The sequence below is a fragment of the Protopterus annectens genome, chromosome 1.part1 (assembly GCF_019279795.1).
Source record: "Protopterus annectens isolate FY-2018-M chromosome 1.part1, PAN1.0, whole genome shotgun sequence".
In the NCBI taxonomy this organism is placed as follows: Eukaryota; Metazoa; Chordata; order Ceratodontiformes; family Protopteridae; genus Protopterus; species Protopterus annectens.
Window position 1 is genome coordinate 642008477 of NC_056726.1, and position 26650 is coordinate 642035126.

Below are 26650 nucleotides of genomic sequence, written 5' to 3' on the forward strand. Positions count from 1 at the left end.
GAAAAATGGAAGAACTATACAAATGAACAGCTTTAGTAAGTGATCACGAAAGACATAACTTCAATTTGAGCGTTTTCGTTTGTAAAATGTTTCACGTCGAACTTCATCAGAAATATGGAACACAACTAAGCATTAGTATCACTATAAGGGTAGGCTAATTAGCATATTAATGACATCACCATTATCAATTCTATCTAAGAATGCTATTTATATTTAAATATCCATTAGGTCCAGGGGTCGCGTCCACCCTAATTCTCACTTGCCATTTGAGTTCCTAGTAATGGATTACAGTCACCAAAAATAATGGAAACATTTTCAATCACAATGAATTTAAAAAAGGGAACACTGAGTGCTGACTTTAATGTGCTTGGCTAGAGCATTGAAAATGTTCTTTGATCCTGTTGCTGTGTCTTCTACTGTTTTTTTCCCACATAAAATGTTCTAGAAGGAGACCACACTACAGACAATGTTAGTGGAATTACAATTAGACTTTTCTACAAAATGAAAAGTAAAATTAAGGGCCCTCAATAGAAATGTATCCCCTGGAGCAATGTGTTGGCAACAAACACATCTTATGTATGACACACACACACACACACACACACACACACACACACACACACACACACACACACACACACACACACACACACACACACACACACACATATATATATATATATGTGTACACATGCACACACATATATATATATATATATATATATATATATATATATATATATATATATATATATATATGTGTGTGTGTGCATGTGTACATATATATATTGAATTAGAATTGTTTTAAGATGTAACTTTATTTTCAAATCTGTCATGTAAAATAACTATTTATTTATGTTCATTGGAGCTTTTCTCCCCAGGTCTCTGCTGAAAATGGACATATACAGTCAGACCAAATAACAATAAAATTAAAAAAAAAAAAAAAATATATATATATATATATATATATATATATATATATATATATATATATATATATAGATAGATAGATACAGTGGATATAAAAATTTTACACACTCCTGTTAAAATGCCAGGTTTTTGTGATATAAAAAATGAGACCATAATAAATCATTTCAAAACTTTTCCCACCTTTAGTGTAACCCATAACCTGTACAATTCAATTGAAAAACAAAAAAAATCTGTTAGGAGAAAAATATAAAAAAATAAATAGCGTACAATACACTGGTTGCATAAGTGTGCACACCCTTAAACTAATACTTTGTTGTATGTGCACACCCTTAAACTAATGCTTTGTTGAAGCACCTTTTGATTTAATTACAGCATTCAGTTTTCTTAGGTAGGAGTCTATCAGCATGGTACATCTTGACTTGACAATATTTGCCCACCCTTCCTTGCAAAAATGCTCCAAATCTGTCAAAGTGTGATGGCATCTCCTGTGCACAACCCTCTTCAAGTCACCCCACATATTTTCTATTGGATTTAGGTCTGGGCTCTGGCTGAGCCATTCCAAAACTTTGATTTTCTTCTGGTGAAGCCATTCTTTTGTGTTGATTTGGATGTATGCTTGGGGTCATTGTCATGTTGAAAGGTGAAATTCCTCTTCATCGTCAGCTTTCTAGCAGATGCCTGAAAGTTTTGGCCCAAAAGTGACTGGTATTTGGAACTGTACAGAATTCCCTCCACCTTGACTAAAGCCCCAGTTCCAGCTGAAGAAAAGCAACCCCAAAGCATGATACTGCCACCACCATGCTTCACCGTGTGAAGTGAAGTTCTTTTGGTGATGCAAAGTGTTGTTTTCTGCCAAATGTACCTTTTGTAATTGTGGCCAAAAAGTTCAATCTTGGTTTCATCAGACCATAACACATTTTCCCACATGCTTTTGGAAGACGATGAATTGTTTTGTAAATTTTAGCCAGGCTTGGATGTTTTTCTGTGTAAAAAAGGGTTTCCATCTTGCAACCTTACCCCACAGCCCAGACATATGGAGAATATGGTAGATTGTTGGCACATGTAGCACACAACCAGTACTTGCCAGAAATTCCTGCAGCTCCTTCGGTGTTGCTGTAGGTCTTTTGGCAGTCTCCCTGACCATTTTTTATCTTGTCTTTTCAACAATTTTGGATGGATGTCCAGTTCTTTGCAACGTCACTGTTGTCCCATATTTTCTCCACTTTTTTATAACTGTCTTCATTGTTTTCCATGGTATATACAACACTGTGGAAATTTTTTGCACCCTTTTCCTGACTGATACCTTTCAGCAATGACATCCCTTTGATGCTTTGTAAGCTCTCTGTGAAGCATGGCTTTTGCTGTAGGAGGCAACTGCGTAAATGTCAGGAAAATCCTACTAGGACAGCTGATCTTTATTTGGGGTTATCAGAGTCTCTTTAATTAATGACAGGTGTCTACCCAAGAAGACTGAATGCTGTAATTAAATCAAAAGGTGCTTCAACAAAGTATTAGTTTAAGGGTGTGCACACAACAAAGTATTAGTTTAAGGGTGTTCACAGTTATGCAACAAGCATATTGCACATGTTTTATTTTTTACATTTTTCCCCTAGAAGATTTGTTTGTTTTTCAATTGAATTGTACACATTAAAGATGGGAAAAGTTTTGAAATGATTTATTGTGGTCTCATTTTTTATATCACAAAAATCTGGCATTTTAACAGGGGTGTGCAAACTTTTTATATCCACTGTGTGTGTGTGTGTGTGTGTGTGTGTGTGTGTGTGTGTACACACACACACACACACACACACACACACACACACACACATATATATATATATATATATATATATGTGTGTGTGTGTGTGTATAATTCTATACAAGATAAATTATCTTGTCCAAATTCATTTCTTTTAACCCGTCCATTTATATTTTATTTTTCCCATGACTTAACCACTTTAGCAGATTTAAAGAAAGTTCTCAATTGTCTCATTAACCTTACATTTTATAATCTTCCATTTAAATTCTTATATAATATACACCATTTCACAGGCAATTTCTTCATAGCCAGTCAGCATATAAAATCATCTTCCTCATGCTAAATTTTGAAATTTCTTTACTTTTTTCTTTCTTCAACTGTATTTTTCAAATCTTCACATGGACTAAAGTAATAGTCAGTCAAAATATTTTAGAACCATAACCTACATTTACCTTCTACTTCATTTATATTTATTTTCCACATCTGTAATTTACCCACTACACCATCTCTCCTTCCCCTTATTTCTTTATTTCTTTTGCTTCTTTAAACATTCATCCAAACCTATTCATGCTTCACCTTTTAAGAATTTTGCAATAATCTTCTTTCTATTATATTTATTAAGTCTTAGCATTCAATTAATATATAAAGAAAACAGCAAGAAAAAATACTTGAACATATTCAATTCTAATCCCTGTTCTCTGCTTTATTATATATCATTCCAATATTTAATGTATTCCATTTTGATCCCCAGATAGTATTAAACACTATCTGCAACAGCTTACTCTTTAGTTCCATAGGAAACACTAACACAGAATTGAAATAATTTAATGTCACTAACACTATTTTATTAGTTAAATACTTTTTCTTAAAATTTCTTAAATTTCTTAAAATTTAATCTAATTATACCCCGCTTTAATACATTTTGTGACTTTTCTTATCCTTTCTTAGCTACCAAAAACAATGCCCAATACCTCACATTGTCTTCTTGTATAATGGTTAAGGAGTTTATCCAATGCTCTGGAATAGACTCCTCACATATTTGAAGCAGAGTCCTTCCTTTAACCCTATTTAAGTGTGACTTTAACCATTGGATGGAAAACTGGAAATTCACCCTGGTCTGGCCTCCATGTCTCTGATTACAGACGCAGACAGTAATGCCCAAACTGACATATCCCCCTTCCCCCACATCACCTCTAGAAATATCCTAAATTTATCCATCCTAATAAATGCCCATAATAGACAGGGTCACAAGTGGGCTGGGTTGCATGGATAGGCCTATAACGATCATGTGTTTGGTAGCCTAGGGGTGGGAGGCTGGCGTAATGGTTAAGGTGCTTACCTTCGAAACACAAGGTGCAGGGTTTGATTCTCACATGGGATAATTGGCTAGGCTTACAATGGCCCAAGAAGATAGTTAGCCTATTATGAATCTATGAATAATATGAAACTATGACTCTATATCTCTGCTTTCTTTGCAACTTCTGCTCTTTTAAATATTGTTATGCAAGTCAATTTTCTAATCTTTTCATCACTTCATTTAACCATCATATATATTTTTTGCAATTATTACTATATCATATGCATATGGCAAAACTAATGGCAGACTTACTTTCCCCTTCATAAATATGGGTTCCCTTGTTCAACCTATTACTAACATTTTGTGAAATTACATTCATGACTAAAGAAAATAAAGTACTACTGAATGATCACCTCTGCTTTACCTCTTTTGAATTTTATTTTCTCTGCAATCCATCCATTAACTGCAATATTACTACTATTATTCTAATATTCTGATTTTACCATTTTTACACGCTCTTTTATTCCATGTGCTTTCAAATTTCCCATAACTGATCATATATTATCAAACACCTTCTTGACATCACAACAAATAATTCTTATTCCCCATCTGCTTCATAGGTTCACAGGTTCATTTTTGTGTGCAAGGGTAATGGCCATTAGAGCCTTTCTAAGCCTAGCCATGCACCCCAAAAGTCCTGACAGGTTCTGTTACCCCTGATAATTCTAAGCAGGGGCATGGAAGATGAAACATTTACAAGTAAGGGACTGGGAGGTGAACCATATACAGGTGCCTGTGTCCAGTAGAGACATAGGTGACAAACCTGGAATTAATTTCCTGTTCCACATCCAATTCTCCAAGTTACATTTGAATTGGTTTAGGGAAGAACTCTGCTTCACATGGATGGGGAACCTATTCCAGAGAAGGGTAAACTCTGGGATACTATCAGGCTCTTCAGCAGGTCCTATTTATATCACAAGCAAGGTTAAAGGCTATAGAAGGGTAAGTTTGATGCTGTTTGTTTTGCAGAGTGGCAGGATATCCATAAGAGTAGGATTTGATAATGCCTTGTATAAAAGGCATAGATTACCTCTTATCAGCCTAAATACGGGGATAGAGCTTTGAAGTGGTCTGCACAGGATATGTTACCTGTTCCCTATATTATTTTAGAGAGGAACATCTGTGAATGTACCAGTTGTTAGCTGTGTCTGGTTAGGTACATATCAAAGGGGGCATTGTACTTAATGACAGGTCTGATGAATGCTGAATACAGTGGAAAAATGACATCCTTGGGTGTAGATGATGTCATACCTTTGTTTATAAGCTGTACAACATGAAATGATTTCCTCACTGCTCTAGATACATGATAGACAAAGGCTAGATTATTGTCTATATGTGTTTCCAAGGCCCTGACTATTCGGTCGACCCTCAGGTCATGTTGTCAGTGTGATAGTTACCAGGGTGTATGACTTCCCAAACAATGCTATTATGCATTTCTTGGAATTTAGTTTTAGTCCATGGATCTGATATAAGTTATTTGTCTGTGTCACCCCTTCCTGGAAATATTAGCATCAGTAGGGGATTCTATGCCTCTTCCTAATTTGCAATCATTTGCAAATTTGGTCAGCCAGAGCCCCTAGACACTGGCCTTGACTTTCAGAGAAGTAAATGCCAAAAGGTACAGTCCAAGGACCAATCTCTGATGTGGCCCTCTTGAGACTGTTCTCTTTGTAGAGGTAGACTCCCTGATTCTAGAATATTATGCATTACTCCTAATAATAATAATAATAATAATAATAATAATAATAATCATGACAAGTATTTATACCAAAACTCCCCTTCCTCCAAACTCCACTAAAAATTTCTCAAACATATTCTTTGTAACTCCCATAACGGTTTTCTAATTAGTATTTGTCAACATTCAGTCTTTTAACTCTCCCATGAATTTATTTCTCCATATTAATCTTACACCCCTTCACACATTTTTCCATCTAAGGTCCAATTTATGCCCATTCAGTAAAAAAATATACCACAGTATTCTCTTTAGTAGAGTCATATATTTATACAATGTATACTCCAAAACATCAGGTCTAGTTGCTGAATGCCTTTCAACTTTCCAGATTTTCAAAGAAGTTCATATTTTAGCCTCATATTTTTTATCTGTTCCTCATAAAATCTGATTTTTCTGGCAAATCAGTGATGAAATTTTCTGTACTTGTTAAGCACCTATTTGTTTGTACTGATTTCCTGCCAAGGAGTGTATCATATAAAAAACTTGTTTGCAGTCAAAAGCATTCAGTAGAGTCTCCTTGCTCCTTTATCTGTTTAAAACTTTCATTTTGTGGCTCATTGCTATTCTTCTGCTGTGATAAACATTTCTGTAGTGTTTACTGTATAAAGGAGTGTAGGCTAGTAGCTTTAGTATTGTCCCAGTTCAGATTTGCTGTCTCTGTGCCTGTTTGTTTTTGCAGTGATTGTTCTGAGCACATGACCAGGCCATCTTAAATTATCAGAAGCCTTGCTTTACCTTCGTGGCAGGATTGTGTTGACTGGCTGCTGGCTGGTGTAGGCTGGATGGTCTAGGGCTTGGAGCAAGAACTCATTGGTTCTTTTGAGCTTTTTTTTTAAAAAGGTTGTTTAAGGTAGTATCTTCTGGTATTTAAGCCCTAACTTTGAGAGGATTTCTGTCTATACACACTGAGCTGATGGAGGAGGGGCATTGACTGCAACTCTGATCTGAGATATATAAGTATCCTGTTTTTTAGCTTATTTTTACTAGTTATTGCTTCTAGCAATTTATATATAGCACTTTTTATTGCTTGCTGCATACTTTTTGCTGTATTTTACTTCTGTTAACTAATCTGCATGGTTAAACTAAAATTGTCTGCCTTACAGGGCCTGATAAATAAGGATTTTACTGTCACACTGTTTGTAAAGCTTTTTAACTAGTTTCACTGTGTGAAAGGTATTAACAGAACATTTTCTGTACTTGTTAAGCACCTATTTGTTTGTTCTGATTTCCTGCCAAGGAGTGTACCATATAACTGATTTGTTTGCAGTTAAAAGCATTTGGTAGAGTCTCCTGGCTCCTTTATCTGTTTAAAACTTTCATTTTATGGTTCACTGCTGTTCTTCTGCTGTGATAAACATTTCTGTAGTGTTTACTGTCTAAAAGAGTGTAGGCTAGTAGCTTTAGTATTGTTCTCCACCCTCTCTCCCGGTTGGTGTCTTGCTGTTACACTTGGCTTTGCAGTTGTCCACCCCTACTGTATATTTGATCTGGGACACTCCTTCCAGTCTAGTGTCTTTAGCTCATTCTGCCTAATACAGAGAGAATATTTGAAAAGGCCAACCCACTTAGTTTCCTAACCTTGAGTTACATTTGAGAAGGTCAACCCACGTAGTTTCCTAACTTTGAGTTATCTTCTGGTTCTCCTCTCTCTCTCTTTCCTTTACAAAAAAAAAAAAAAAAAAAAAACTTTGCTAGAACCCGTGTTCTGCTTAACTGTAACAAAAAAAACTACACTTGTTTCCTGCCTTTCCTGTAACTAGTCTAGTCCAGATACAGATTTGCTATATCCAGGACTGTTTGTAAACTTCTGAGTGCCCCCCCCCCAAGCCTGTCTGTGTTGAAGGGAAGCCTGCTAGCTTATCAGTGGGAGTGGTAAGCATTAGGCAACCTATCTATCACATCAGGAGTAGTTTCTGGTGCAGAAATTGTAGTTATTGACTGTTTGGGCAGTTTTTCCATCTCTCTCAACATTCTGATTTAAAAGCATGCATTTGCACTTGTCTCCCCCCCCCCTTCCTGTAACTAGTCTAGTCCAGATACAGATTTGCTGTATCCAGGACTGTTTGTAAGCTCCTGAACCCCATAAGCCTTTCTGTGTTGCAGGGAAGCCTTCGAGCTAATCAGTGGGAGGGGTAAGCACTAGGGAATCTATCTACCACATAAGGAGTGGCTCTGGCTCAGAAATTGTAGTTATTGACCATTTGGGCAGTTTTACATCTCTCTCAACTTTCTGATTTAAAAGCCCGCATTTGCACTTGTTTATCCCCTTTCCTGTAACTAGTCTCAACCAGATATAGATATGCTGTATCCAAGACTATTTGTAAGCTCCTGAGGCCCCCATGCCTTTCTGTGTTGGAGGGAAGCCTGCTAGCTTATCAATGGGAGTGGTAAACACTAGGTGACCTATCTACAACACAAGGAGTGGTTTCTGGCCCAGAAATTGTAGTTATTGGCCATTTGGGCAATTTTTCCATCTCTTTCAAAAGCCCGCATTTGCACTTGTTTCCTTCTGTAACTAGTCTAGTTCAGATACAGATGCTTAGTTTTAGCACTTGAATGTGCTTATGCATGCTCAGCACTTGTTCAGAACTTGTTGTAAGCACTAAGTAAGCTACAAATTACTACAGTACTCAACCTTTCTCATTACCTAGAAGAAAACAGTTTTTGTACTTACTTTCCTCACTCGCTTAGAGACAAACAGCTCTTGTACTCACTGTGCTTTGACTATATAAGGGTACCTAAGATAGATACAGACCATACCAGTAGTTAATTATCCCACAGTGTCTGACATTGTTGAATGGCAGTCTAAATGCAGTATGATGTTATCTTTTCCTGTACTATAGCCAGCGTTGTGGGATGAATGTATAATTGTGGCTGATTAAGTATTTGCTTAGGCATTTTTCTGTGAAATATTTACTGGTGACTGCATGAAATGATTTGGTGAAGTTTTACACCAGATGCCCTTCTTGACGCAAGAGGGTTGATGGAGAAGTACAGAGAATGTCAGAAGGAGTTGCATTGTGATTCTGTAGACTTAGAGAAAGCATATGACAGGGTGCCAGGGTGCCTAGAGAGGAGTTACAGTATTGTATGTGGAAGTCAGGAGTGTCAGAGAAGTATGTTAGAGTGGTACAGGATATGTATGAGGGTAGTGTGACAGCTGTGAGATCTGCAGTGAGAGTGATGGATGTGTTTAAGGTGGAGGTGGGGCTACATCAAGGATCAGCTCTGAGTCCTTTCTTATTTGCAATGGTGATGGACAGGTTGACAGACGAGATCAGACAGGAGTCCCCATGGACTATGATGTTTGTAGATGACATTGTGATCTCTAGTGAGAGTAGGGAACAGGTGGAGGAGACCCTGGAGAGATGGAGATATGCTCTAGAGAGAAGAGGAATGAAGGTCAGCAGGACTAAATCAGAATATATGTGTGTGAATGAGAGGGAGGATAGAAAAATGGTGAGGATGCAAGGAGTAGAGGTGGCGAAGGTGGATGAGTTTAAATACTTGGGGTCAATAGTTCAGAGTAATGGTGAGTGTGGAAGAGAGGTGAAGAAGAGAGGACAGGCAGGATGGAGTGGGTGGAGAAGAGTGTCAGGAGTGATTTGTGACAGACGAGTACCTGTAAGAGTGAAAGGGAAGGTCTACAAGAGAGTAGTGAGACCAGCTATGTTATATGGGTTGGAGACAGTGGCATTGACAAAAAGGCAGGAGTCAGAGCTTGACGTGGCAGAGTTGAAGATGTTAAGATTTGCACTGGGTGTGACGAGGGTGGTCAGGATTAGGAATAAGTATATTAGAGGGTCAGCCCAGGTTGGAAGGCTTGGAGACAAAGCCAGAGGCAAGATTACATTGGTTTGGACATGTGCTGAGGAGGGATGCAGAGTATATTGGGAAAAAGATGCTAAGGATGAAGCTACCAGGTAACAGGAAAAGAGAAAGGCCTAAGATAAGGTTTATGGATGTGGTGAGAGAGGACATGCAGGTGGTTGGTGTGACAGAGCAAGATGCAGAGGACAGGAAGAAATGGAAACAGGTGATCTGCTGTGGCGACCCCTAACGGGAACAGCTGAAAGAAGATGATGATTAGGACTTAGGCATTTTCTGTGGACTAACTTAATAAGAATTTTTGTTTCTCCTTTCTCTCTGCTTGCTGTCTTGTTTTATAACTGCTCTCAGCTCTCCAGCTTGCCTACCCTCCACTAGGAGTTAAGAATCCACCAGGCAACTAAGGACCCATCTTACCTTACCAGCTGTAACATCACCCTATAAGTGTACCCCTGTGCTCTTCCAAGAAAGGAAAGAAGAGAGTATGTGTTTTACTCATACTGACATTAAAGCCAATTTGTAGGATGCTTATTCCTTGTTGTTTGTAATTGTAAGCTTCTCTGCCTGGTCAGCCAGCAGCCATACCCCCCTCTATCCTGTAGTCAAAGTATAGTCCCTGTCTTCCTTTACCACTACCTCCCCTAGCTGAACAGATCATATTTCTAGCCCTAGTCCAGCCTTCTCCAGAAATTACTACTGCTGTAATACATTTGACTGTCCATTAGGTGGCACCATTTTCCAGTCCCTATCTTTTGTCTATCCCACTATCCCAGAAAATACTTACTCTACTGTCTGCTGTCTATACCTTCCTACAATCATCCTTTCATACACCCCTGTTTTGCTGTAATTACCCGCTATCCTCCTTTGAATTCTTCCACTCTACATCTTATTCATTCTACACCTACCTCAAATTAACTTACCTCTAACAGTCGGCATTCCACTGATTATTCACCTTGGCTGTTTCACTCCCTTATCTCTACCCACTCCGTTCCCCCTGCGGGCTCACTCCGCTCCCCTACCCTGACCTCAATTCCCACCCACCCCCAGTGGTCCTACATTTATTCCTGTAAACCACACCCCCATCCTATCTCCTCCAATCTAGCAGCACATCTTATTAGAACTCCCAACCTTTCTTGTCACATCCCCTCACCTGTTCATATTACATTCCCTCCCTTCCCTCCTTGTTACATCTTCATAACTGTTGATACTACCTAACCCCCTTTTTGTTCCACTTCTTAAACTAAAATAATGGCTATATTACTCATCCCAAGTCAAATAAAACATTTACTCCTGGCCTCACTCTTACCTCCTCTAACTATTGTCTATCTACTAACCTCCTATGAACAACCATTATACCCCAACCTTCTCCTCTCCTCCAAATTCAGTTCCACACCACTACTAGCTATCTCCCAAAACTACATCAACATCACATCCAGACCCTGCTACTTACAAGCCACATATCATAGACTGGCCCACATTAAGTACATCAATCTAAATATTAGGAAATCACTTTATTATTACTGTAAATTTCACAACTCTATAAATAGACTATACCTCCTCTCCCTGCTAGATGGGGACATTCATCCTAACCCTTGCCCAAACAATACTCTTGCCACTGAACAAAGCAACTATAACATCACTAGTACCCAAGCCCCTAGTAAACCTTCTAACTCACTCTAACATCTCAACATACGTAGCATTAACAACAAAACTGCCCACCTCCACGCTCTCTTAGATGTCCACCTATTTGACATCCTATGTTTATCTGAAACATGGCTAAAACCTACAATTAATGACAATGAAGTCACCCCACCTGGTTACAATATCCTAAGATTAGACCGTACAACCAAAAAGGGAGGGGGGGGTAGCAATCCTTTATAAAACAGAGCTACAAGTTACCGCTGCAAACCTTAGACCACCTGTGTACAATAATTCTGAAATCCTCATTTCTAAAGTTCAGGTCAACACATGTAAATCCATATACATCGTTTGTATTTACCTCCCCCCCCCCTGGAAATAACATTAATACCCTTGAAAATATTCTAAACTGGCTGTCTCTTAATCTTCCACAAGAAACTATAGTCCTTGGAGACTTTAATATCGACTGGAAGTCCTGTAGTACTGTACACCCTACCACCCATATTGACCTATATGGCTTCTCACAAACTATTACCTCCCCATCCAGGATCAATAAACCCAATAACAAAGAAAGCACCTTAGATTGGATTCTTACTAATTCTCCTCTTCAAACATACAAAGTAGGAACCCTCCCTGATGATCTAAGTGACCACTCACTAACTTATATTATCAGACACAAAACCAACATAACTTACCCAAATACCTTTAGGACAATATGGACCAAAAAACTTTTTAACCCTGAACTATTCCAAACAGAACTTAAACACTGTAATTGGTTACCTCTAAAATCCCTCCCACTAGATGAAGCAGTGGAATACTTTAATTCCACATTCTTAGCCATCCTTGACCATAATGCCCCAGCACGCTCTATTAGAAATAAGGCTAAACCTGACCCATGGCTCTCAATAGCTACTATGCAAAAAATCCTTCTTAGAAACAAATCCTGGGCAAAATGGCACACTACTAAGAATTCTACAGACCACCAAAACTTTAGACAACTTAGAAATATTACAAAAAAGCTATCCTCTTAGATAAAAAAAAACTGTTATTTTCAACCTCAACAAACTTACCAAAATAATCCACAAAAGTTTTTGACTAGCATTATCAAACTACTACACCCAGGTCAATCTATCACACGTAATCCACAAGGCTCCCACCTTGAGAATCCAACAGAAACTGCCAACGCCTTCAATTCTTTTTTCACAGATGCCATCCAAACTCTTGCTAGTCAACTATCTCCAGGTCCCTCAAATCTACCAACTTCTCCTACTTGCCCACTTCCATCATTTCAGTTACAATCTGTTTCTACTCCCTTCATTTGCTCTCTTCTCCAAAAACCAAAACCTACCACCCCCTTTGCTGACCAACTACCAGCAGAATACCTGCAAAAAGGAGCCAAAGACATAGCCTATCCCATTTACATACTGATAAACAGAACCATAAGTGAAGGAACTATCCCAGCTATCTGGAAAATCTCTCACATTATCCCCTACATAAAGGTGGTAACTCCAATGACTTTTCAGACTATCATCCTATAGCTTTACTCTCCCCACTGGCAAAAATAATGGAAAATGCATCCATAAGCAACTACTTAACCACCTTATCCAAAATAACTTACTTGCCAACTGTCAACATGGATGTAGACCATTTCACAGTACTACCACTGCCCTGCTATCCTTTACAGACTGCATTAACAAAATCCGTAACAACAATATTCTTTCCTCTGCAGTTTTTATAGATTTATCTAAAGCTTTCAATATGGTTAATCACCAGCTCCTTTTAAATATACTGAAATCCCTTTCACTTGAACCTCTAGCCTTAAATTGGTTCAAATCTTACTTAGACAATAAACAGCAGGCTGTACTATGGGACAACAATCTATCTACACACCTCCCCATTTCCCTTGGTGTTCCTCAGGGTTCCATATTAGGCCCACTCCTATTTTCCATTTTTATTAATGACCTTCACTTAGCAATTCCTCAAGCCACCTCTATTCAATACGCAGATGACTCCACTATAATTTGTTCAGCCACTTCTCCTTCTGAACTACAGTCCCTTATCCAAAAAGCATTTAATACAGTAGAACAATGGTTTTTAAACCACTACCTCCTCCTGAACCCTAAAAAAACTAAACTTTTACTTTTTACTCCAACCCGAAAGTCAACCACAACATATTTCACACTCATATCTAATATTGGCACTCTCATATCTCCTGACCCAACCACCAATCTTTTAGGAATAACTATAGATAGCAACCTTAACTTCGATACTCATATTAACAGCACAATAAAAACAGTCAACAAGAAATTGGGGTCCCTCTATAGAATCAAACCTGTTTTTACACCATTAGCCAGGACCACTATAGCCAGAACTCTCTTAATCTCTACTCTACTCTATGCTTCACCTATATACACTAATCTTTCAAAAAACAACCTCAACAAACTGGCAATTTCCTATAATATTGCTAGATTTGCCACTGGCTCTCCTCTTAAAACTCATCATTGTCTTAATCTAAAACAACTAGGATGGCTAGAGTTCCAAAATCAGCTTCTATTTCATCAGCTTGCTATTGCCCATAAGACCCTGTATCACTCCACCAATACTCTCTACTCTCATTACCCCTTACAACAATCTTAAGAATTTACGCTCCTCAAATAAACTATCCATTAGTACTAGTAGATCCAACAACTTAGCAGGAGACTCTTTGTTCTCTAATACTATCAGAAAGCATTGGAACCTACTTCCCACTGAACTCCTATCTTTGTCCTCAATAACATATTTTAAACAGAAACTAAAACTATTTCTTAGTACACATTGGTTATGCCCTTGTACTAACACTGACTAACTCTCTCTTTTTCTTTATACTTATGTATACTCTTCACCTTATACTATACTGTACTAACTACTGACTTCTCCTTAATGATCCATATGAACCATGACATTGCAATTTAAATCTATGTACATATGTATATTGTAAACAACTTTTTGTACATTACCTTTACTGTTTGTATTATGCTCACTATTAGTATTGTACTTTTATTAACGACAGCTGTGTCAAGCTTGTACTGTTGCAACATTCTTTAATATATTGTGTGCGTGTGTGTTGGAGCTTTTCTCCCCAGGCCTCTACTGAAAATGAACATGTATCCAGTTAGACTAGCCCGGTCGACAAATGTAAACTAATAAATAAAATAAAATTGTCTAGAGGAAAATAGTTTTTTATTCAGGCATGTCCAAGGGTCAGCTCCCAATGTTTTCTGCTGTCTATCTGATGAATCTGGGCATCTTGAGCCAATGTGGCAATTGCCTCATGTACACAGACAACCCTCTCCTACCATCTAACACTACAACCTGTGAGAGATGCACTTATCTAGCCAAACTGGAGGTAAAGCTCTTTTCAACCAAGATTGAACTTGACGGTCAAGAGAAGGTAAGCACTTGCACCAGACCACACTCATCACATAGTCCCACTAAACCTACACCATCAAAATCCACAAAAACATTCATGGAGGTTCTCAATAATATTATGCTCAAGTAACAGAAACCTCCAAAGTAGAAACGCAAGCAACCTCCATCCCCCAACACAACCCAAATGACAGATAGCACACAGACTCAGTGTGTCACTCAACCAGAGCCCATAAGGCAAAACAACGTACCCAACAAACTAGTCATAGGTGACTCTATAATCAGGCACACTGATGTCCCACTTAATGGGTTAAACAAGGAGAAGGTTACTGACAGCTGTCAGGATCCGCCACATAACCCAATCACTCAGGTCACTCCACAACAAGTACAAATATGACTGTCATTGTCCATGTTGGTGTGAATGACCTGAAATGTAACTCCCTGGACTACATGAAAAGAGACATGGAAGAGCTCTCCGATCTTGTAGCCCAGGCAGGTATGACCTTAGCCCTGAGTAGCATACTGTTATCACCCAGAATGATACTGCAGTGCAAGGATAAAATGATTGACTTCAACAATTGGCTAAGCTTCTGGTGTCATTCTAAGGGGATCCAGTATCTGTCTGCCTGGGACAATATAGTCAACAGACCACGATGCTTTGCCAAAGATGGCCTGCACCTGTCACTCCTGGGATTCCAGATACTGGCTAAGGCTCTAGCCACCCCTATAGTGCCTTTTTAGGCAAGATTCAAATGACAAATTCACCACCGTGACAGGAACAGGCAAGCAAAAACTGAGGGTAATGCTACTCAATGCTAGAAGTCTAAATCTCAAAATGCACTGCCTCGAGGCACTCCTTAAAATGGAGAACATCGATATCTGTGTAGTGATTCAGACCTGGTTCAAGGCTCCAGAGAGCACCCCTGCATTACCAGACTATAACTCATACCACACTTTTCAGCCACCTAACCTGGACCGGAACACCAAAGGCAGATGTGTGTCCATATTCATTAAGGATATCCACACCTCCAGGCTAGTTGCTCAGCATAATGCATCCGATGTTATCCAAGTGCAACTAATTCTTGGCAAAACTGAAATCCAAATTGTAGCTTACTACAGATCCCGCACCATGCCTCAGGATTCCCACTCCTCTTTTTTTGATATACTGGAAAATATTAGGGTTCAACCAAACACACTAATAATGGGCGATTTCAGCTACTCCACCATTAAGTGGGTAAACTACTCATGTACCAACTCCTTCGCTTAGCGCTTTCTGGAATTCATAAATTCCAATGCCCTAGATCAACTTATCCACACCCCCACCAGGGACAACAATATCCTAGACCTAGTCATTACAAACAATGAGTGACCAGTGTTCCACACCTGAAGTCAACTCCCCATTGGTCAAATCTGACCATAAGCTAATCACCCTAGATATCCACATCCTGCCCCCACACCCCATTAAGGAAACCACGGTAAAACATTTTTTCCAAAGCCAACTTCATGCTTCTTAAGACAGAAGTGGCGAACTTCATGAAACCCATGCAGATGGACAACACAGTTACGACTGCTGAATCCTACACAAATGCACTCTATAAGCACTTACACGAGTGCATGGATCGTGGTATCCCAAACATAACCAAGATGATATCCTCCAAAAAAAGGAAGCCAATCTGGTGGTCCTCTGCCATAAACAAACTCTACAACAGAAGGAAAAAACTGTTACAAAAGAGAGTAAAATCCCATGAATGGAAGAGCTCCCTGGTCAGCCTCAGTAAGAAGCTGAGATCCCTTATAAGATCCTCCAAAGCTTGCTATGAAAACAAAATCACCACAGATTCTAGAGACAACCATAAAACATTCTATAGCTATGTCAAGAATCTCAGTGGCAACACCAAGATCTGCTTTGCGTTACAGCACAACAGCATGAAAATTACAGAACCAACAGATATTGCCAACATCATGGCAGATAGGTTCAGTCCTAACTTTACCTCCCTCTCACCCCCTAAAGGGCTCATATCTATACAGGAAGAATGCAGAGTCCCTGTAATCACAGCTACACAGGTAAAAGCTGCACTCTCTAAAGCCAAAAACACAACATCCATGGTACCGGACAACACCCTAGGCTGCTTTTTACACAAACTTCAGAATTAATTGGCTCCCCACCTAAGCACAGTGTTCAATCTTAGCCTCACATCAGGCTTTATGCCCACTGAATGGCACACAGCAACAGTTATCCCACTCCACAAAGGGGGAGCCACCACTGATCGTGGGAACTATTGTCCTATTAGCCTGATTAGCCTGGTCTGTAAGGCCATGGAACGTATCATCATGGAACTCAGAAACAAAGACATTGGTAACCTCCAACACTGGACCCCACCCAGTTCGGGTTTGTGAAAGGCAGCTCATGCCTCCTGAACCTGATTGACTTCTTTGAGGCAGTCACCAAAGCTGTAGATGATGGTAAGGTGGTTCACACAGCCTATCTTGACCTCGCCAAGGCTTTCAACTCCATCCCCCATTCAGGAATTATAGCTAAACTCACTAAACTAGGTATACATCCCTACATCACAAAATGGGTTGCCAACTGGCTCACTGACTGTAAAAGTTGCAGACTTCAAATCTGACTTCAAACCATTGACAAGTGGAGTACCACAGGGTTCAGTCCTGGGACCTCTCCTGTTTGGTATCTACTTCTCTGAAGTACAGGCTAACACAGAAGGCTTTTGGCTAAAGAACTTTGCAGATGACTGCAAACTAGGAGCCATAGTCAAGTCCACAAATGATGTGGGCATCCTGGAAAAGGACCTCACTGAGGCAGATGCATGGTGTCAGAGCCATGGCCTCAAGCTCAATGCCAAAAAGTACATTGTCAACCCCTTTGGTAAAAACTCTGTACCCATGAACTACCACATAGGTGGCAGTCTACTTAATGATGAATGTGTGATAAAAGACCTTTGGATCCAGGTGGACAGTAGTCTCTCCTTTGATAATCACATCACCACAGTAGTCAGAAAATCCTTATATGTGGCACACCTCATCAAAAAAGGGTTCTCATCTAGGAAAAAAGAAGTCATTGTTCCCCTCTACTCAACACTCATTAGACCCATTATAGAGTACAACGCCGCTTTTGGAATGTACCTCACAAGACATCTGCAGAAGCTAGAAAGGCCACAGAAGTACCTAATGAAGAGGATTACTGCCCTAAAACAGATGCTCTACACTGACCGTCTCAAAAAACTCCAGCTTTACTCCATAGCATATCGCCTACTCCAAGGTGATCTCTGCCTAACATAAAAAGCTATGTCAAACCCAGAGCTGTTGGACATGCTACACCTAAAGAAATCCCCAATCCCTCTGAGCTACACGTTCTAGGGACCTAAACCTTGTCACCACAATAAACAGGACATGCTGGAGGAATCGATTCCTGTCCCAGAGACTTCCCATACTCTGGAACAAGGTACCCATCTATGTCAAGCAAAGTTCCTCATTAGCACTCTTCAAGAAAAATCTTGATGAGTAGATGGGAAATAGGAAATACACCCCGTGGATCACTTCTGTGGCTCTGCTCAACAGGGGCACAGGAAAATAACTTTCTTGGGTGGTGTAAGCCAGGGAACATTATTGGCTAGGCTTACTTAGGCTCATGGGCCAATAGCATAGTACCTACATATGACCCTATGAACTTATGATTGAAGTCAATAAATAAAGAGACATTTGAGTTTCAGATTCCATTTCCTTCTAAAAATATGCGTAAACACAAAACCTTTTATTCTAGCATCATTCTGAGTTTATAAGAGTGGTATTTAAAATGTTTCCCTATTTTTGGCCTTTGTCTCCTCACTTTTTTGTCTTTCTCCAGATTTCTTGTGCTAACAGGTTAAGTGGTATGAGATGATGTCTTGTCATGTATCCTCCATAAAACTTCTATAATGATATTTTCTAATTTACTGGCTTCACCTTCCATTCAATAATTTTATTGTCAATCTTGTCTTTAGGTCTATATTATATACTCAAAGTTTTAAAACTTTGACACTCATATAATCAACCATATATGAGCGAAGTTTCAAACTTCAAATATATAATAAAAAGTAAAACAAAAAAAAAACTACCTGAATGCTCTGAGCAGGGTGACAAGCCCCCATACACCCCCACACCCCCTCTACTTATATATATATATATATATATATATATATATATATATATATATATATATATATATATATATATATATATATATATACCAACTCTGAGACCGCACTACATTGAAGTGAGATTGCCGTAGGGACTATTTCCCTTTACTTCACTGTAGTGTGTGGAGTGTGGGGGTTGCAGGATGGCTTGCCCCCTGCTCAGATCATTCAGGTAGGGTTTTTTTAAACTTTTTATTATATATTTGATGTTTTGAAACTTCGCTCATATAGGGTCGATTATATGAGCGTTTAAATTTTACAACTTCGAGTATATAATATAGGCCCTTGTTTTCATGTTATGTTTTCAAAATTCTTATAAACTCTTGTTAATTTTTTTATGTTTTTAAGTAATGTTCCATTTGACATCATGCCCCATTATACAGCCATATTCCATTTTGTATTATTTTCTGTAAAAAGGGAGACAATTTATCTTTAGTTCATCGTACTAAATACTACAGCCTTTTAAGCAAATCTTTAGTTCTAGCCTTATTTTATTCATACATTGCTTGCCTTTCCTTAAATAACCTTAAATAGCATCTTGCACAACCTCTGCCATCTCTTCATCATTCATCTGTATCTTTCATTTATAGAATGTGTGCTTTCTTTCTCCAAGTCCACATAGAACTCCTTATACTTTTTTATAAACATCCCACTATTCTGACCAACTGTCATATATACTATCTCACAGATTTCTAATTCCATAACTAGTTGGCCTTACTTTCTAAAACGTTTCTGTCTGCATTTAGTCCATTCAATTGTTTATACCTTGACCCTGCTTAATAATGTTTTCATTACTTGCACATTTCACATAATTTCATAATGATCTGTGAATTCTACTTTTATTTTCCCTTTCTGTATTTCCTTTAGCATCTAAAAGTCCAAAACGTCATTTATTTCCATTTTCATATTCACTTTCATATATATATAAACTATCTGCTTCCATACTACCAATTGTTGAGATTTTATTACCTCCATTAATTTTCTTATCCTTTGTTAACTTGTTTATTTTCTGATGATTACACTTAATACCCTATTAATGACTATATCCATATGAATGATACATATTGCACTAACTGTTCAAGCAAATCTTCCTTTTATACTATGTGTATATATATATCTATATATATATATATATATATATATATATATATATATATATATATATATATATATATATATATATATATACACATGGGTCTAGGACATTTCGCCGAAAATACATTTTGCTGAAAATTTATGACATTCGGTCCAAATCACCGAAAATAGTACTGACAGTGTATATGCCCTTTTCAACCACTGTAGTGCGATCTTGAGTGAGAATATTAAACTAGGGGATGTGTGTAGGGGCACAGCCCCCCACCTACTCAGGTTATAAATTACTTACGTATCCTTTTAATATGGACTGGAAAATATAAAACAATACTAGACAATATTAAACTGTACTGGATGGGGGGCTATGCCACCCAAACCCCCCCGTTGTGGGAGGCTGAGACCCCACACCCCCCTACTTTAATATTCGCACTCCAAGATTACACTACAGTGGGGGAAAGGGCATATACACTGTCAGTTCTATTTTTGGCTAAATAGATTTTTGGCAATTTGGACCCTATGTCAGAAATTTTTGGCAAAATGACACTGATCCATATATAAATATATATATATATATATATATATATATATATATATATATATATATATATGTGTATATCTGTTGATCAAGTTTTTAGAAACTTGAAATTCATATCGGTGAGGTGATATGATCAGATTTCTGAAAACTTAAACATTAAAAAAAACAAAACATAAAAATCTATCTTTTTTTACATTTTTGCATGGGGCAATCCCTTTTCACCCCTGAAAATTATGAATCCACTTCACACTATTGAGTTACTGAAAACTTGAACTTCATATGCTCGAGTCCATATGATCGAGTTTTCAGTAAATCGAAATTAAGAAGTGAAATAAAAAAAAAACAAATGCATCATTTCTGCAGAAGGGAACCCCCCCCTGCACCCTCCCTACTTAAATACACCATCTCTGTGATCAAACTATAGCGAGGAAACATGAGATCTCCCATTCTGCACTTCTGCATACAGTGTGAAATGGGAAATTTCCCTTTTCCCCATTGTAGCGTGATCTCGGAGTTGATATATTTAAGTAGGGTGGGTGTGGGCTTGCTCCCCTGCAGAAACGACGTGTTTGCTTTTTTTTTTATTTTTTTATTACACTTCAAGTTACTGAAAACACAATCATATGGTCTTGACCATTGTAAGTTCGAGTTTTCGGTAATTTGACATTGTGAAGTGGAAGGAAAATTATGTATATCAACCTGAGATCGCACTAAATTGAGGAAAATAGTAAATTAGCCAATCATCACTGTACAGCAATCTCCATTCAAAAGCTTTGAGTTTTCAGAGATTCGATCATATTGTCTTGCCAATATGAATTTCAAGTTTCTGAAAACTTGATCAACTCATAGGGCTCCATATCTATATATATATATATATATATATATATATATATATATATATATATATATATATATATATATATATATCTAGCTATGGGTCTACTACTGGAGATCAAAATTACACTATTTCGAAATCCAGTAGTAGATGCCCACTAACTCAAAAGTGCACTTCACCGAAAGTGCACTTTCGCAAATACCACTAGAATGAACGGGCAATGTCCTCCACTGTGGTGTGGTAGTCATGGACCTTAGGGTTAGGGCTTGGGTTAAGGATAGTGGATAGCCCAAGCCCTAACCCTAAGGTCCATAACCATTCGCTCAAGTGGTGTTTCACAAAAGTGCACTTTCAGTGAAGTGCACTTTCGTGTTAGTGGGCATCTACTACTGGATATCAAAATAGTGTAATTTCCGGTAGTAGACCCATATATAAATATATATATATATATATATATATATATATATATATATATATATATATATATATATGGGTCTAGACCACTTCACTGAATGCACATGTCACTGAAACTCAAATGACAACACAAATCACTGAAAGCACAATTCACTAAAACACATTTCACTGAAAGTTATATATGGCCTTTTCCCCACTGTAGTGTGACCCTGGAGTTAGTATATATAATAATGGGGGGTGGGGACACTTCCCTCCACATCAGGGGTGTGGGGGGTGTAGCCCCCCACATATTTTAAATATATATTATGTTTGGAAAAGAGTAATATATTGGAATTGCAAATATCCGTGTATATAGTTCAAAATATTTAAAATATGTGGGGGGCTATCCACACCCCCTGTTGTGAGGGACAGTGCCCTCCACCCCCCTTACTATATATACTAACTCCAGGGTCACACTACAGTAGGGAAAAGGCCATATATAACTTTCACTGAAATGTGTTTCAGTGAATTGACTTTTCAATGAATTGAGCCTTCAGTGAAAAGTACACGCTAATTTGACTTCAGTGAAATGTCCTAGACCCATATATATATATATATATATATATATATATATATATATATATATATATATATATATATATATATATACTCAAAAGACATATATATATATATATATATATATATATATATATATATATATATATATATACTCAAAAGACAATTGACATCTCACAAATTGCTATCACATACCCTCTTTTATAAGAAACCTAAGCCCTCCAAAATTTTGCAGTACCTCCAATTCTGAGGAAACGTCTAGAAAAAATAATTTACAAACAACTATCACAATACCTCAGCAAATATAACCGCTTTTCTCAAAAGTAACATGGCTTCTGGTCAGGTCATAGCACCATGTTTGTGTTATGGAGTATTACAGCTGTAATCTTCTTAAGAATAAATAAAGCTCCTCTACAAGGGCAATCTTCATAGACCTTACAGAGCATTCAATCTATTCAATCACTCCATCCAACAAAACCACCTTTTTGAAACAGGTATCAACCCTGTCACCATCTCATAGTTTGCCCACTTTCTAAATATTACTTAACTACCAAAGTTTTGTTTTTCAGTTCGTTCCTCGCTATACTTATGAAAGGTGTTATTAAAGGCTCCATTTTGTCATCATGCTTGTTAATCTTCTTCACCAACAAACTTCTTCTTGACCCTCCCACACCTACTTCTACTCATCTATGCTGATAATATGGTTCTCTGTCACTCTAACCACTCACTTGTACTACTGCAAATTTCAATTAGATTTCCTTTCACTGATCTAATGGTTAATTTACAACTATCTTTTCCTTAGTTTCTCAAAAAAAAGGAAAAAAAAAACATTTTCTTTGGTGCAAAGAACAAACTCCTATGATCAATTCTACTCTTCATATTGCAAACCAAAACAATGCTATCATATAAAATACTGATACATTGACATAAATAGACATCGCTTGATTTCACCTTTCTCATCATTAGCACAAGGAAAAAGACTGGCATATTACTTTTTTGGTCAAAAAACTTATCCCCTTTCTTATCCAAGGGTAGCAAAACAATTATAGGCAAATGAATCCTCCTTTTACAAGCAGAATATGGCCTCCTCTTGATTGCTTCATCGTCAAGAAAGAACTCAATCAGCGTCCAAACAATCAAAAAAAGGAATCTGTAGATTCATTAGTCTCTCCCCATAATAGAAGTCCCACTGCAAAACTACAGTGAAAGCTAAATGTCTCCCAGTCAAACAGAGGAGTGAACTCTTACTAGGCTCTAATCTAAACAAACCTGTATACAACAAAACAATTCCTCCAATGGCATCTAAACTAAGATGGTACCTATCTACCTAGCATCTCAGAAGCTACACCTCTACCCCCTTTTTGGAAGTACTCCAAGCTAAATTTCATTGCTCAGATCATAGTTTCCTAATTCTGGGTTCCAAACTTTGGGAATCCTTACCATACCATCTCAAACAAGCCTCTTCCCTTTCCACTCTTCTGAACTCAACTTGTGGCCACACCTCAAAGAATCAAATAAATGCCAGTGACGCAACTTCTCCCGTGTACCATCTCCTCTTATTCTTTTATTCTACTCTTAAACTACCAGCCTAATTTACAATTCTTCATAATTATCTGCGGCTGTTTTGTAAATATTGTACATTTATCATTTATTCTACTAAGTGTAACATATTTCTCTATCTGTAAACCATTGTGTATGGCATTCTGTTATCTGTCTTTACAATTTCTACATTGCACATATCTGTTTTGCTACATTAATTCTTTTGCTGGTTTGGAATGCATCCTAAGTTGAGACTGCCATTGGTCAGTTGTAGTCAGTGCTCAATTCTGGTTAACAAATTCAAACAAAATAACAAACAAACAAACAAACAAACAAACAAATAAATAAATAAATAAGGAAGTAAATAAATAAATAACTTGATTACATGCATATACTATCATAATCGTTATAGGAGCACCCTGCATTTCACTCTGCTGTAACAAATATCTGCTCTCAACTTTGAATGTAATTTCTTTTAAGTTGAACAGCTACCCCTGAGCATTGTTCTGTCCCAATATTTAAAAGAATTTCATTTCCCCATAATGCTTTCAGTTGTTTTTCTTCTCATAATTTAACCATCTTGTGCTCAGTAGATAAATAATATCAGCATCATTCTTGCACCATTGGCATGCCATTAAATATCAAACATCACCTGTATGCCATCCAGGTTAACAGATACTATGTGCAAAGTATCCATTCCTTTTCTTTTATCTTTTGGATTGACAAACTTAATTTTCCTTCTTCAGTCTATTTTCTAATTAAATTTGTACCTTTAATTTTCTGCCATCTAAAACAACCACATTCATAACTGCTCTCTATATGTAACAGCCTAGTGAGACTAAACCAGTCAACCAAATATAAGTAAGAATAAATAAATCTTATCTACATTTATAACCATATACAGCTTTTCATCACTCCTGTGTAAATGAAGTTTGTGCATTGCTGTATATGTAAATACCACCTGTTTATTGTTGTATAACACTCCTACAGAAATCAAATTGTATTAACCTTTGTCTTGATTGTATTAACCATTGCATGATTCTAAAAAAAACACTGTTAAGAAAGTGAAATTCTTTTTTCTCTGCATTTTTTTTTTAAATTTTGTAACTTTAATGGACCTTTATTTACCTGGCCTCTGCTAAAACTGGGCCTGAGTGGCCAGGGGGATCATCCAGGTAAACAAAAGGCAATACATAAATAAATATGACTTTTTATTTATTTTTGTAATAAAGTGGTATGTGCCCCTTGTACTTCTTTCACTTTACCTACTTCCTCTCCCTTTTCAATCCCACCTTCAGAATCTTCTCCTTCAGATATATCATCATTTGTTTCAATACAATTGTCATGATTCCCATCCTTTCTAAGCACACTTTCATCATGTACATTTCCAGTAGTATCATATTCATTAATTTTTTCACAATTCACATTTTCATCTTCATTTTCCCCATTACACACCCCATTTTCTCCACAGCCCATCTAAAGATGTCCCTCCTTTTTACAGTAGAAGGGCTCTGCTACACAATTTTCAATTATGTGTGTTTTTCTGTACATTGCACATATGTTCTTTTTCACACTCTCCAATCATGTGTCCTACTTCACCATAAAAAAGCAAGTCTTTGGCTGTTCCCAACATCTCTGGACACCGCCGATGCCCTCAATATTTATGGCACTTGGAATATGCAGTACATTTCCTTCTTTGATATTCAGTATCACCAGATAGTCCCGCACTGTTGCCCATATTACTATATTTTAACGTTTACCAAATCCAATCCACTTTCACATCTTTTTTTTTTTCAAGTGCCATTCTAAATTAATTTTCTATATCAGCTCTAAACAATAATTTCCTTTTAGCTATTTAAATATTCCCCCTCATTTTTTTTTCTAATGATACACTTTGAATAGTAATTTCCATAGAAGTCACAGTTTCAAAAATTAAAAAAGCAAAAAGTAACTTTCCCAACTAGGAAAAAAGCCTTCACTTCTGACGCTTTTATCCCTGAAGGTATGGCAATATTGTCTGACACATCATATCTGTCCAGAACATTATTTGATTATGATTTACTTCTTAACACCAGCTTCATTTTGCCATCCATCTCTCTCCTTTCTGCATACTTTTATCTGCTCCAACAATCCATATTTCCACTGTATATGTCTTGTTCTACACTGTTTTTGCCATTTACTTCCTGCATGTCCTCATGGTGCTTTTCTCCTTCCCCTTCCACATAATCTATCATATCATTCCATAAAACTGGCCCCTCTCCTTCAAGTTCTTCTTGCCTTGGCATACTGCACAGTCCTTTATCCAGCAACCCTCATGATGAAAGGGTTGTGATTTGAATTATTTTGCTCTGTAAAATCCCTTCCTACGGTTCTTATCCTCTTCAAATATTTTTTTGCTGAAAAGTAAATCGGAATCCATCATATCTCTGGCACACTCTTTCATTTCTCTTATTTCTGAACACCATCTCTACTGCTAGATGCTCAGCTCATTCCAGCTTCCTATGCACTAGGACACAAGATAAATGTACACACCACTAAAAAGGGGAAGTTCCTTGGTGCCCTGGTCAAATTTCCCATAGTCAGTATAAATACCACCTTTGGTCTTCCTGGAAAAGAGGCATCTGGCCAAGTGAGACTAACCCAGTCAACAAAGCATAAATAAATAAACATATACAATACAAATAAATTAAAAGTAAAATAAGTTGGTAATTGACACTGAAAGCTGACATAAAAGGCCCCTCTCAGCTAGCAATCATTTTTATCAGTCTGTTTGTAAGTACATTTTATTAAATCTACTTTGCACTGATTTTACAGAATAACTTCTGTTTTCTTTTCCAT